The sequence below is a fragment of the Aquarana catesbeiana genome, linkage group LG05, assembly GCF_042186555.1.
Source record: "Aquarana catesbeiana isolate 2022-GZ linkage group LG05, ASM4218655v1, whole genome shotgun sequence".
Taxonomy (NCBI): Eukaryota; Metazoa; Chordata; class Amphibia; order Anura; family Ranidae; genus Aquarana; species Aquarana catesbeiana.
In genome coordinates, this window is record NC_133328.1 from 300,016,344 (window position 1) to 300,032,061 (window position 15,718).

A 15,718-nucleotide genomic window follows, 5' to 3' on the forward strand; every position below is an offset into this window, starting at 1 on the left:
GCCTGTCAGTGCTAATCATTGCCACCTATTAGTGCCCATCAGTGCCACCTATCAGTGCCCATCAGTGCTGCATATCAGTATCAATATGTGGTGATGTGCTAGGCATCTTTGTCTGTGTCAGCAACAAGTGTATGCTGTGGACCCCTAAATGAAAAAAGGCCCTAACAACAGAAAATAGAAAAAAATTACTCTGGAATCGTTAAATTCTAATCCATTTTCTTATCCTGGCAGAAATTTTTCAAAAACAGAAAAAAATGTGAAACAAAAGAAAATAAAAAATGTCAAAAACAGCAGCTATACACACAAAAAGTCCTAAAAAAGATTGTTTAGTCTCTGAACAGTGTACACAAAGATATGTAACCCACCACACTGCAATCCACAGTAATCTAACACAATAAAGGACAGTATAGCAATCTCCCCTAACTAGATTAACACACAACGAAAAATTACTGCTGACAACCCACCTTTTTATAGTGAGGGGGCTGCCACATAACAAAGCCCCCATTATTGACTCTTCTAAGCCAGCAGATCTAAGTTCAAAGGCAAAGCTGAAAAAAGTCAGAATACCTTTATTGGCACCATGAACATCAAGCACACAGTTTTTATCTTGAACCCATATTAGCAGCAATTAAGTATGCTTACCTCATCCCTACTACACAGTAGAAAGCAAGATATGAACACTATCAAAGAAAAAAAATTAAGGCTTTCACCATGTAATATAGTATATGCTAGCCACTGGAATCTGACTCCAAATGCGTCATATTCAGAAATGCAAGAAATACCAGTTGTCCACTTGAAAATAAATATGGATAACACAGATCACTACAGTATTGTTGTCCCTGCTGACATTTTTAGAAATAAGCATCCTTTTAAAGCAACAGTATATGTGCTAATTGCTAAAAATTCTTGCATAAAAGGCAGAACTGCACCCGCGTCTATTTTATTGAACTATCATGTTTTTTTTTTTATTTCTACTAGAGACAAGTGACAGCTTGAAACAGAAATCAGTTTGTATTAATCTAGAACATCTGTTCCTCTAATCCTTTTCATTCCATTAAGAAACTAATATAGTATGTAAAATCTAGTATAATCCAATATTTACTTCTGAAAACAAAATCCTGGAATTACATTTTTTTTTAATAAGGCATTTTAAGATAAATTGGAAAGAAATCTGTACTATTCCCTACAAAGATGGATTGTGACAGACAGAAGTAAGAAGATAATGGAACAAAGTAAAAGAGCAGAAAGTAGTAAGATTAGAAATGACTTAATGTATTCCTAATGTAGAAAGGTTGTGATGGGAAAAAGACGACTAAAGGCCTTACAAAGGAAGTTAGGTCAGAGTAATGCAAGCAAAATCTGAGATTTACCCTAATTTTATTACCAAAATGCATCAAATAAATTCTTATTATTTACAGTTCTTACATACAGCTTGTGCTTTTGCACTAAGGCATACGAGGGGGACCTGCAAGCACTGGGAAATGCATTTAAACAAGACTTCTCATGGACTTTGAAAACCTAGTAGACCGTGTACTAAGGCAAAAGTGCTTCATCCTCAGCCTGAGCTACAGAGATGGAGATTTAAAAAGATAAAATACGTCATGCAGCAGGTAAGGTTTATGAACTTCAGCCCTAGGTGAAGTAGAGTATGCAGAAAATGGCCCTTTTTTTACATACACTTGCCAACACTGTGGTCCCAAATCATGGGGCACTGTTAACCCCACCCAAATCATAGCCACTTTATGGGTTAGTCCTACTCACACTCCACCTCCTAATCCCTTTTTAAGTTAGTGCAGGACAGAGGACAAGATGTGGGACTATCCCAACAAAATTCAGGCAGTTGACATGTAAGTATACATAGAGCACAAGTATTATATATTGTATGTTGACATTAACATGTCTCCTTTAGGCTATTGGCACAAATACCTCTAGGCATTATGTAATTTGCAAAGATCAGTTTCAGCCACAATATAGTGTATACAGTATCTCACAAAAATGAATGCACCCCTCACATTTTTATAAATATTTTATTATATCTTTTCATGTGACAACATTGAAAAAATGACACTTTGCTACTAAAGTAGTGAGTGCACAGCTTGTATAACAGTGTAAATTTGCTGTCCCCTCAAGATAACGCATCACACAGCTATTAATGTCTTAACCACTGGCTAAAAAGTGAGTACACCCCTAAGTTTAAATGTCCAAATTGGGCCCAAAGTGTCAATATTTTGTGTAGCCACCATTATTTTCCAGCACTGCCTTAACCCTCTTGGGCATGGAGTTCACCAGAGCTTCAATGGATGCCACTGGAGTCCTCTTCCACTCCTCCATGACGACATCACGGAGCTGGTGGATGTTAGAGACCTTGCGCTTCTCCACCTCCCGTTTGAGTATGCCCCACAGATGCTTAATAGAATTTAGGTCTGGAGACATGCTTGGCCAGTCCATCACCTTTACCCTCAGCTTCTTTAGCAAGGCAGTGGTCATCTTGGAGGTGTGTTTGGGGTTGTTAACATGTTGGAATACTGCCCTGCGGCCCAGTCTCCGAAGGGAGGGGATCATGCTCTGCTTCAGTATGTCACAGTACATGTTGGCATTCATGGTTCCCTCAATGAACTGTAGCTCCCCAATTCTGGCAGCACTCATTGCAGCCCCAGACCATGACACTCCCACCACCATGCTTGACTGTAGGCAAGACACATTTGTCTTTGTACTCCTCACTTGGTTGCGGTCACACACGCTTGACACCATCTGAACCAAATAAGTTTATCTTGGTCTCATCAAACCACAGGACAATTTTTTTGGTACGCTTGATTTTAGGTCAGGCAACGCATTGACACCTTTGCAGCCATTGTGCTACATGCTGGGTGTTCAATGTGCCCCTTTACCTTTAAGGAGGGGTGGGCTCCAGTCCATCTGCCTTCATCTATCTCATCAGAATGCATGTGCTTCCACTGTGGAGCCTCTTATAAGTTAAAGTTAGGACTACAGATACCAGGGTGCCTTGATGGGGCTCTGTAGCTTACGCATGCATTTGCAAATTTGTGCAACTAAACCCCTGTTTTAAACGCATACTGTTAGATAGGTTAATCTTGTTGGTCGCAGGCTGGTCGGTAAGTAGAGCCTTCCAATGCTCCCTGCTGTAAGGGCCAGTTATAGGTGAGGGCAGTGGACAATTTTTTAAGTAATCACACATGAGCCATTTGTGCATCCTTTGCTCCTATGGGGAAGAATCATTAACCTCTAAATAGAGTGTACTATCCTGTAATTAGGGAGGCAGCCTGTGATTTCCAGTTTGTGTATTGATCAGAACCTTCCTCACACACAGGAATAGTGAAAAGAGGCTCTAACATCTTATAGTAGAGGGTGAACTATAATCTATAACTGTGTTTCTCAACCTTTTTTCAGGCAAGGCACCCTTTTGAAAGTATATTCAGTCTCAAGGTTCCCTCATACTAATGTGGATGGTTGCTGGTTTGGGAATCGCAGCTGTTCCTGCACCCACAAATATCCGCAGCTAATATGCTCTGTTCTTTACAGACGCATTGATGTTGCCATTCATTCTTAATGGCACCCCTACGCATCTAAAAATGCAGCACTATAGCAGATGTGGGAACCACTGGGAAATTGCATGGTGCAATTTAAAAAAAATTGCTGTTTAAAAATGATGCCAGAACCTTTTTACTGTATGAAATGCAGGCAAGGCAGCCCATAAATTTAAATGAGCTGTTGTGCACAAGCAATGGCGGCACACAGAGCCACAATAGTGTGAACCTAGCCTAAGAGCTCATTCACATGTGAGATTGGGTAATGGTAAAACAATGTAGCCAGCAGCCAGAGTTGTACACATGCTGTAGCCACAATGCTTTGTGGTTATGGCAGGAATTATACACCCTGTTGTGTTTGGTGGGCAATATTATTATTATTATTATACAGCATTTATATAGCGCCGACAGTTTACGCAGCGCTTTACAATATAAAAGGGAGACAATACAGTTATAATACAATAAAATACAAGAGGATTAAGAGGGCCCTGCTCAGAAGAGCTTACAATCTAATAGGGTGGGGCAGGTGGTACAAAAGGTTGTAACTGTGAGGAATGAGCTGGTGGAAGTGGTAGGAGATTAGTTGGAGACGTGATAGGCTTTCCTGAAGAGATGAGTTTTCAGGGATCGCCTGAAGGTAGCAAGAGTAGGGGATAGCCGGATAGAGGTAGCGAATTCCAGAGGATGGGAGAGGCTCTGGAGAAATCCTGGAGACGAGCATGGGAGGAGGAGATGAGAGAGCTTGAGAGCAGGAGGTCTTGAAAAGAGTGGAGAGGTCGATTTGGGTGATATTTGGAGACAAGATTAGTGATGTAGCTCGGGGTAGAGTTGTGAATGGCTTTATATGTTGTGGTTAGTATTTTGAATTTAATTCGCTGGATGATTGGGAGCCAGTGTAGGGATTGGAGTAGAGGGTTGGCAGACACTGAGCGGTTGGTAAGGTGGATAAGTCTGGCAGCAGCATTCATGATAGACTGAAGAGGGGATAGCCTATGGAGAGGTAGGCCAATGAGAAGGCAGTTGCAATAGTCAAGGCGAGAGATAACGAGGGAGTGAATGAGGAGCTTGGTGGTTTCATTTGTTAAAAAGGGGTGAATTTTAGAGATGTTACGGAGGTGAATTCTACAAACTTTTGACAACGATTGGATTTGAGGCTGAAATGACAAGTCAGAGTTTAGGATTACACCTAGCACCCTGGTGTGAGGGGAGGGACTGAGGTTGCATTGTTGATTTTGATGGAAAAGTCATTGAGGGGGACACGGGCGGGGGGGAATATTAATAGCTCAGTTTTAGAGAGATTTAGTTTAAGGAAGTGGTGCGACATCCATGCTGATATGTCAGTTAGTAAGTTAGTAATGCGAGAGGAGACTGAAGGAGTGAGGTGAGGAATAGACAGATAGATTTGGGTGTCATCAGCATATAAGTGGTATTGGAAGCCGTGGGCGGTTATTAAGTGACCAAGGGAGGAGGTGTAGATAGAGAAGAGAAGGGGTCCAAGAACCGAGCCTTGGGGGAGCCCCACAGAAAGGGGCAATGGAGGGGCAATACTAATGAATGGGGCCACTCTGTAACCATATGCATATATCGCTCCCTCACCATCTGTCAAATGCCTCTGAAAAGTCATCTGCGCATGAATTGCTTTTCAGAGGAGCAGCATTCCTTAATGCTAGTGTGAATGAGCCTTGAAAAAGCGGTCCTGCTAGCTATAAGCACTTGCCGCCCGCCATATAGCAAAATGACGTTGGCAAAGTGGTTGCGATATCCTGACCGGACATCATATGACGTTCTCAGGATAGCAAGCCGCTGCACGCCCCGGCGATTGTTATTGCGGTTTGTCAGTCTGACACACCGCAACTCCGATCTAGGTAAAGAGTCTCTGACAGAGACTCTTTACCACGTGATCAGCCGTGTCCGATCATGGCTGATCACGATGTAAACAGGAAGAGCTGTTGATCGGCTTTTCCTCACTCATGTCTGACAGATGTGAGTAGAGGAGAGCTGATCGGCTTCTCTCCTGACAGGGGGGGTCTGTACTGATTGTTTATCAGCGAAGCCCCCCCTCGGATGCCCGCCCAGGACCACCAGGATGCCGCCAGGACCGCCAGGGATGGCCACCACACTGGACCACCAGGTATGCCACTCTAGACCACCAGGGAAATGCCAATCAGTGCCCAGGCAGCTGCCAATCAGTGCCAGTGAAAAATGCCTACCAGTGGCAGTGCCACCAGTGATGCCTATCTGTGAAATCCAGTGCTAGTGCCAGCCATCAGTGCCCACCAATGCCCATTAGTGCCGCCTTTCAGTGCCCAACAGTGCCGCCTATCAGTGCCCATCAGTGCCCAGCAATGCCGTCTATCAGTGCCACCCATAAGTACCCATCGTGTAGCCTTTCAGTGCCCATCAGTGTCGCCTATCAGTGCCCACCAGTGCCACCTATGAGTGCCCATCAGTGCCACCTATCAATGCCCATCAGTGCAGCATATCAGTGCCAGCTATCAGTGCTGTCTATCAGTCCCCATCAGTGCCACCTATCAGTGCCCATCGTCAGTGCCCATCAGTGCCATCTCATTGGTGCCACCTCATCGGGGCCGCCTTATCAGTGTCCATCAGTACAGCTTATCAGTGCTCATCAGTAAAGAAGAAAATTTACTTATTTACAAAATTTTATACCAAAACAAATAAAAACGTTAAAAAAAATGGTCTTCTTTTGTTCATTTAGCAAGAAATAAAAACCGCAGAGGTGATCAAATACCACCAAAAGAAAGCTCTATTTGTAGGAACAAAATGAAAAAAACTTAGTTTGTGTACAGTGTAGCATGACCGCGCAATTGTCATTTAAAAAGTGACAGCATTGAAAGCTGAAAATTGGCCTGGGCAGGAAGGTGTGAAAGTGCCCTGTATTGAAGTGGTAAAAAAGCAGTTCTGATTGTACAGAGTGTAGGGGTCAGGATCAAAAGTACTGTAACATACAGACATACATACACATAAATGCATATAAACATACCTACACATACTGTACATACGTACATACATACACACATACATCAACATATATACATACATACACAAACACACATATACACATATACACATATATATATATATATATATATATATATATATATATATATATATATATATATATACTGTATATATAAAAAATACTTGGCTGACTTTCACTTTCATGTTCGGCACCCCCACTGCTCAGAGACATGTTTATTTACAAAGTCCTACACTGTAGGAGGACACTGAGCAGATCAGCACTCTGGTAGAAGCCTCCCCCATTCAGGGCTCTGTGCATTGTTGGCTCTGCATATTGTCAGCTCTGCTCATTACTGTCAACTCTCACTTTACCGACAGTTTAAAACTCTGCCAGCCTTGTATATTATACATTTTTGGGACCGGCAGAGCTGTGAACTGTCAACAGAGGGAGAGCAAACAGGATTTCTCAACCAGGGTGCTGTGGCACCCCAATTGAAAAAAGCTGGCATATAGTATATTTATTTATTTATTTCAGGCACTTATATAGTGCTGTCAATTTACGCAGCGCTTTTACATATACATTGTACATTCACATTAGTCCCTACACCCTCAAGGAGCTTACAATCTAAGGTCCCTAACTCACGTTCATACATACTAGGGTCAATTTAGACAGGATCCAATTATATATATATACATATGTATATGTATATATATATATATATCTATATATATATTTGTGTGATACAACATTTAGAAAGTAATGAAAACCACATACATAATCTCACTAATTGCAGACATGAATTAATATCAATCACCATGCCTTTATTTAGTGAGATTAAACCAACTATGCTAAAAATGACTACCATAACAAACAAATGTTGTACCTCTCAAAGCTCACAGAAGCTCTTATGCAGCCCGCTAAGTAGCCTCCTCACAGTGTCTTTTTTTCATACTCTCTCACACACTTGCATGTGCCTCCCCAGCTATACTGACAGAAGGATGGGAAGCATCACATCCCAGAAACCACCAGCATCACGTCCCAGAAAGCTGTGCGGGTACCCGACCGGCCATTAGCAACCGATGATGCCATTGGTTGGCAGGATGCGGGTGGAGAGCCCCCACAGCTTTCTGAGTGCCTGTGGCAGCTGAATGCAAGATTGAGACAGCAGATCAAAACTGCTGTAATCAAAAAAGGCTTAACTGGTGGCCAGATACATTTTTTTACCAGATGCCTGCTTAGTTGGGGAAATTTATGGTCATTTTGCCATGGCACCCCAGTTGAGAAATGCTGATCTAGAACACTAATATGGTACAACTGTCATACAGGCTGTTCTGTGTAATGGGCTTAAACAGTGGAAAGGATATTTTTGTATCTGGAACCTATGCGTGTTATTCCAAGGAACCATAAGTCTGAGGATTGCATTTGGGAGTTTTAAAACTAGGACATTTGAAACACAGTCAAGATGTAGATTTGGAGACAGTTTTATCCTCCTGTGTGTGAGCTTAATATGTTAACTTTAAGCATTGTTTCTTGTATGTTTCAGTCATATCTGTAGGATTCAAGTATATAAAGTTTATCAAACTTCTCTTGAGAATGTTTGTACATTAAGAAAAAAAGTGCTTTCGACCTGCATAGAAACACATAAAGCATTTGGTGTAAAAGTGTTAAGGGAACATCTTAGACGTGCGTCACTTTGGTTTCTAAGCAGTAGACTTCAAAGGTGCAGCTTTTTCTCAGCATCAAACAGTAACTCTAGCAAACTTAAATTTGTGCCGTGTCCTATGTGGTTTCTATTAACAGGATACAGATTTACATTCGAAAGCACTGATGTAGAGTATATCACATCAGTTAAACTTACTGGGCATTCATATAATTCTGTGATGTACTGTATTCTCATGAACTCTCTAGTATTCTGTTCATGCTTGTCAGTATATTCTTCATCCAGGAGACTGTCTCACTCAGGTATTTTTAGAAGGTAAATTCAAGTATTCCACAAACATTTAAAAATGTGTACAAATAATGTATAAAAATTAAATTAAAAATGTATTTTAATTTACCAGTTTCTGTGGATCAGGCAGTCACACCACTCCAGACCCCACGCCTTCCTTTTACACAGACTTGGACACTGCTAACTTCTAGGTCAGGTAAGCCAGATAAATGTCTGAACCATTCCCCAAAGTATTATCAAACTGATGTGAGACAGTCCAGGATACTGCAAAAGGTGCGCTTCATCCTTATCTGTCTACCAATCTATCTGTCTATTTAGATTTTGCCATTTCTGCTAATAGCTCAGTATTGTTACAGTGGTTTAAAGCCACATGTATTAATGACTTTGATTCTTTCTGTTTTAGGTCCCTGTTCAGTACAGTGTGTGTTTTCCTAAAATGATAAAGCTAAATAAATTCTTTGCAGAGCCCTGTTGTCCTTTCATGTGACACCCTTCTGCTTCCCTTCCTGAATAAGTGAGTACAGTGGAAGGGGCTGAGATTGCCTTATAATGAATGCAAGCTAGCAGAGGGAGGTCACATGTCTGCACAGCAGGGCTCTGCAAAGAGGGTATTTAGCATTATAGTTTTAGGAAAACACACACACTGTACTGAACAGGAAATTAAAACAGAGGATCAAAGTAATTAATACGTGTTTCTTTACTTTACAAGCACTATAGCAGCAGCAGGGAATAGAATTACACAGGCATGGAGGAGAAGAGAGGAGAGGGAAGGGTAGGAGATTGGCTCTCACACAAACTATGGAACTGACAGGGAGGGGGAGAGAGGGGGATGCAAGGACGCTGAGGAGATAATGGAGTCACATATACTGACCACAGTATCAGAGATCAGCAGCCATAATAAACGTGGTCAGTTTACAGAGGGGGAGACAGAAACAGGCAGGATCAGCCAGGTATTGTACAACATAGAAAGGGAAATTGAGACGGCAAAAGCACTTTTCTATATCTCCTGCCTTAAACAGACAGGAGCTTTTTTTTTTTTTTTTTTTTTTTAGGGTTACAACCACTTTAAGTGAACAATAGAACAATTGTAAACCTGGCTTATCCCTAACATTTAGCTATACCGATGCCTGATAACTTTACATTTAATTTAAAGCCTACAATTATCCCTTATCCTTTTCCTACCCCAAAACACTTAAAGCAGTTGTAAGCCACTGAAATGAAATAATACCAAAGTATGTCATCTCTAATGTGTGCTAGCCTCACTCCAAAGCACTGAGTGTGCTTTCTATCTGGCATCTCTCCCCTCTGTTATTTGCATGAGTCACTTCAGGTTATGCTGATACCATAGAATTCCAGGGGATGGCCCTGCCCCCCCAGCACACAAAAGGTAATAAACAGCAACATTTGTGCATGTTTCCCTATAGGACTGTATAGAGGGGTGTCTGTCAGTTTCCTCCACTCAGGTCTCACTAAGATCACACTCAGCTCATTATTTCAGTTTGTGCAGTGTGTGATGTCAGATCCCGCCCTCTGCGGGGCAGCAGATAAACAGGTACAATTTATGTAGGAGCATTTGTTGAATCTCTGTGTATCACCTGAGGCTTGTCACTTGTAAAGGTATACTTGGGTCATATGGGTATCTGCAAACGTTTACGGTCATTTTATCTTCTAAGTTAAGTTTGAAATGTTAACACTAGCCCTAATACTTAAAACCTACATTTAGTTGAAAAAAAATTCCTACAGCTTTAGTCACATCACTTACCTGTAATTAATGTATGTACCATATTGTGCTGGCAGTTGGATCCCAGAGAAATATTCACTGCAGGGATGCCTTTCCTCTTTCTGACTCCTAACTTCTGGCGCTACAATAGTTAACAATGTGGGCAGCAGTACAAATGGTCTGACAGAGACAGTAACCCCCCCCCCTCCATTGAGAAAAGTTATTTCACTGATTACACTGTTTGCAACACGATCTGTGAAACGGGAAAGTCTTCTTCTGTCACAAGAGTTTCTGCTCCAGAGATTGTGTCACAGGCACTGTAGTCAATGAAGGTAGAGGAAGGAGTGGGCATGTCTCCATGGGACCATCTGTAATGCTGTTCTACCTGAATACCCAAAGCTGTTAACAGTTGCAGCACCAGAATCTCAGAGACAGGCACTCAGTCTATTCCTACAGGTAAGAAAAAAAAACTGCCTAGTCAGCATCTGCACATATAAATAACTGTACTTCTTTATCATGGATTGTGTCCTTGCCCGTTACAGTCCTTACAGTTTTTTGTGACTGACCACTAATGTAAGAGCAGCCGTTTACTCGGACCACCAATGTAAATAGGTTGTTTTCATTAATATTTGTCCAAGAGCTTGTATGATCTGCACATGCCCACTTGGCTTCCAACTTATGGTCAAGGATGAAGCACTCATTCTATTGTTATTGCTTCATAAGCCATGATGAAGGGGGAGTGTTAAGCCACCCAAATGAATTGAATTTTGCTGCAGAATAAAGTTTTTATAAACTAGTGTGGTGCTTCCATCTTTTCAGTTTTTCTAGTAACCTCCTCAGAGGGTTCTGCTTAACACCACGATTGTGGGTGAGCAGCCTCCAGGACTTCATATATAATGTTACAGCAAATCACAAGGTTCATCACAGCAAATAAATCTGTAATTAGAGGAGCAAAAATGCCAAGTGTGAAAAAAATAAGATCCGATGAACCCGAAAATTGAGTAGGGAATGAGGGAAACTTTATTGTTCTGAAATTTGCAAGTCCAGGCAGTTTATTTTTTAGTAATTTTTTCAAAGACAATTTTTTTCTAATCCCATTCCATCCTAGAACACAAATAAGTTAATACACATCCTTTTCAGAAGAGTCTTTCCATTCCAAGTTGGGTACACACTAGAAATTTTTGTCTCATTCAACCCAGTGGGCTGAACAAGAAAAAGATGAGAGATTGCTGTACCAACTCATGTGATGTTAGTGTGATGATCTCCCCTGCTGTGCTATTGCATTCTGATAGGGGGGCTGTCTCCCCCTCCCCCCCAGGCAAGAACACACTGATCAGCGCTGGCTTCCAGCACTGATGGGATGCTCGTCAGATTATTTTTTATCAGTATGCCCGTTCAACAGAAGCCAGTCGTGAGACTGACTTGTGTAGAACAAACAGCTGTACACACAGGCCAAAAGTTGGCTGGTTCCTGCCATACTGACTGACCAATTTTCAGTCTGTGTGTACAAGGCTTTAGGTTTCAAATGATTTCTTATAAGCCTCCGAACATTGTAATTTTAAGCAGTAATCTAAACAAGACTTGCTGTATCAGCACTAACCAGAATACACAGACTTGGTAATATTAAATTGTAAATGGCTAATTGGGGGTCATTACATGCATTAGGAGATCTGGCAGACCAGAGAACTGATAAGAACTTAAATTAGCTGCTCACAGGAGAATAATGGCATCATTCCAACAATTAGGGAAAGCAGGGAAAACAGAAGCTATTTGTATGACCATCATAAATACAACACACTCTTGAGTCTGGCACTCCTTGACCTGGGAATGGCTTTTCCATACACACAGCTCTTAAATTCCATAAATAAGTAATGAATCCTGACGTGGGTATATTAATAACAAGAATATATCCAAATGTATAAAAAAAGATCAGTCAAGTAGGTGCTAGATATCCTTATATTATGAAGTTCAGGAAGTAATGGGACACATTAATCCCTGTATAGAATGCATACATAACAGATATGTCATGATCAGTCTCTATCAACTTGTGACTTGATTCTGAGTAATAATATGTTGGTTGCCTAACTGTAAGCCATGATCATTCAGAAATATTAATATATTTAAAAAAGTTAAGTTGAGAAAGTGGGTAATGAAGTATAATCAAACATTTCAGCACTCCTACTTCCAACCTCTTGGCTTTTTGTTAGAGTTAGGAAAGAACTTGCTGATGCCCTCTAAAAGTTCCATCAAAAGCCAGTGCAATTGCAGTTCTGGGGCTCTCCATTTTCACGTAAACACAACACATATACTGAGAGTCATTCTGAGTGCCAATAACTTTGATACACTGAATCCAGCATATACTGTCCTTGTTTGAATTAGACTCTACATGAACTAAGGACAAGAAAATCTAAGTACTTTCATTTTTATTCCCATTTTACTATTTACTATTCCCATTTTACTGTTGTTGCTACTATTCATTTTGGATAGAGTAAGGGAGGGTTATAACCCCTGTCAGTTTTTTTTCCATCTGTGTGCCATTGGGGGGGCTTTCCTTCACTTCAGTCCCATAGCAAAAACAGGAAGTGAGGGGAAATCCCTGGTCACCAGAATTAGTACCCCCATTAGACGATGTATTGTCTATATACCTGTTCTGGCGACAACCCACAATTTAACATTTTCCTTCACTTTCACTCTCAATGATATCAGTCACCAGGACAAATAGAGAGGACGAATCTCCCTAACAGAGTCATAGGCAGCATAACAAACCTGACAGAAATTAAAATCTCTCTCCATGCTCCACTTACCGACCAGCTCCTGTACACATACGTCGGCAGTTTAAAGATGGATATCTCGGTAAGGGCAGCAGCTGCTGCCACAACCGAGGTATCCATCTTTTGAGCCGGCGGTCCTGTTTATGATAATGGTGGTCTCTGCGGTGGTTCACCGTTGGTGGCGGGAGAGGGGCCACCCCCCCACTGCTCTCTTGCGCCCTCCGCCGCTTACCAGAGCCATCGGCAGTGGCAGAGGCGATCAGGACCTGTCCGTGGCTGGGTATGGAGACGAGTGAGGGGAAAATGGCCCCCACCGTCTCCATACTATAGCAGGGCGGAAACGACGTCAAAACTTCCACCCATACGTCTTAAAGGGACATTTTTCTGACTTTTTTTTTTTTTTATTTATTGCATTTAAGTCCAAATATGAAATCTGAGGTCTTTTTGACCCCAGATCTCATATTTAAGAGGACCTGTCATGCTTTTTTTCTAATACAAGGGATGTTTACATTCCTTGTAATAGGAATAAAAGTGACCCAATTTTAAAATAAATAAATAAATAAATAAAATCAAGTAAAATAAATAAGAAAAAAAAAATTTTTTAAGCGCCCCGTCCCGAGGAGCTAGCGCACAGAAGCGAACGCATAAATGAGTAGCGCCCGCATATGAAAACGGTGGTCAAACCACACATGTGAGGTATCGCCTCAGTTGTTAAAGCAAGAGCAATAATTCTAGCCCTAGACCACCTCTGTAACTCAAAACGCCATTCCACAAGCGGGCGCAATTTTGAGGGCGTGACATATTGGGTATCAATTTACTCGGCGTAACATTATCTTTCACAATTAAAAAAATTGGGCTAACTTTACTGTTGTCTTATTTTTTTATTCAAAAAATGTGAATTTTTTCCAAAAAAAGTGCGCTTGTAAGACCGCTGTGCAAATACGATGTGACAAAAAGTATTGCAATATTTTATTCTCTAGGGTGTTAGAAAAAAATGTATAATGTTTGAGGGTTCTAAGTAATTTTCTAGCAAAAAAATTGTTTTTAACTTGTAAACACCGAGTCTGAAAAAGAGGCCTGGTCTTTAAGTGGTTAATAAAATGCATTTAGTTATACTTTAATGTCTTTTCTGTAAATACTTTTTGGCACTGTTTTTCTTGTATTTGTATAAATGTTATCTAAAAATCAGTAAGCCTTCTGGAAAGGGTTATGGGGCCAGTGATTTATAGTTATGTCTCTGATTGACCTGATGAAGTCCACTGTACATAAACAGCCAGAGAGGAGCAGTGCCAATGTCTGTGGAAGTACCTGTATGCCCCCACATCTGTGCTTCCCACTCACAGTGTTGCTAATTACCACTGCACTACTCACAATATCTGTGATCACTGCCATACCAGTCATATTGTCCCTGATCATCATCCCACCAGACATATCATCCCTGATTACTATCATACCAGTCATATTGTCTTTGATCACCACCACACCAGTACCAGTGTCCCTGATCACCACCACACCAGTTATAGTGTCCATGATCACTGCAATACCAGTTTCAGTGTCCCCAATCACCACCACACCAGTACCAGTGTCCCTGATCACCACCACACCGATAACAGTGTCCATGATCACTGCCACACCAAACCCAATAGGGTTGATTTACTAAAACTGAAGAGTGCAAAATCTGGTGCAGCTCTGCGTAGGAACCAATCAGCGTCCAGGTTTTTTTTTGTATGAAAGCTTAACTGAACAAGCTGAAGTTAGAAGCGTATTGGCTATCATGCACAGCTGCACCAGATTTTGCACTCTCCAGGTTTAGTAAATCAACCCTGATCACCGCCACACCAGCGATATTGTCCCTGATCACCGCCACACCAGCCCCAGTGTCCCTGATCACTGCCACAACAGTTAAGGTGTTTCTGATCACCGCCACACAAGTGCAGTGTAGCCTTTGTCTGCTGCATACTAATTCTGGCCTATATAGTGACCATGTTTCTGCCTGCTGCCTGAACTGACCCATCTGCACATTCCACTAACCCTGTGGACAACTGCACTCCTGGAACCACAGAAACCCTTCTGCTTTTCATTTCTTCAGCCTCCTGTACTTCCATTGCCAGTCAACATGGCATTCCTGGAGGCAACCATGTACCAGAGGGCTAGGCTAGCTTGGCTTATAGGAACTGGGGCTGCTATACGTGACATTACACTAAGATATATTCCCTGATCACTCATACAGAGGTGACTATTACAGTACATTGGTTCAATGCAAGTGGTTGATTTCACATGTAGTATTGCCATACTCGGGAGAATTTGCAGAATTTGTTTTGGGATCTAATTCTAACTATGCCCATTCTGTGTGTGAGGAATATTTTATTAAATTGACAACTTTGTATAAAGAGTTATTTTCATTTACTTTCTGCATTTTCCAAAAACTTTTGGCAAAAAAATGAAGTCTACAAAAGACTCACCATGCCCCCTAAAAAATACCTTGGGGTGTTTAGTCTCAAAAATGTGGTAATTTTATTGGTGTTTCCACTGTCCTGGTGCTCCAGGGTCTCCAAAAATGTGATAGGTAGTAAGGAAATTAGATGTGTATTTTATGCCCCTTGAATGCATGCAGGTGCTCCTTGGATTTTGGGCCTCTCTAAAACTTTGTGAAAAAAACAAGTTTTTTTAATTTCTTCGTTTTCCAAAAAACTGTGACAAAAATGTACAACTTAAAAAAAAAAAAATCACTATGGGGATCATTTACTAAAA

At 41.2% G+C, this 15,718-nt stretch overlaps 1 protein-coding gene across 11 annotated transcripts in view; it reads left to right on the plus strand.

Annotated features, from left to right (window-relative positions):
- LOC141144787 (poly(rC)-binding protein 3-like) overlaps positions 1-15,718 on the plus strand; it is a 1,428,155-nt gene that overhangs the window by 385,069 nt on the left and 1,027,368 nt on the right. For 2 of the 11 annotated variants that reach the window (XM_073630801.1, XM_073630798.1), the window contains exon 3: positions 8,589-8,672. The exons of the other annotated variants lie outside the window; for them this stretch is intronic. The gene's annotated coding sequence lies outside the window, so the exon portion shown is untranslated. The remainder of the gene's footprint in view (positions 1-8,588; positions 8,673-15,718) is intronic. 11 annotated transcript variants of the gene reach the window in all.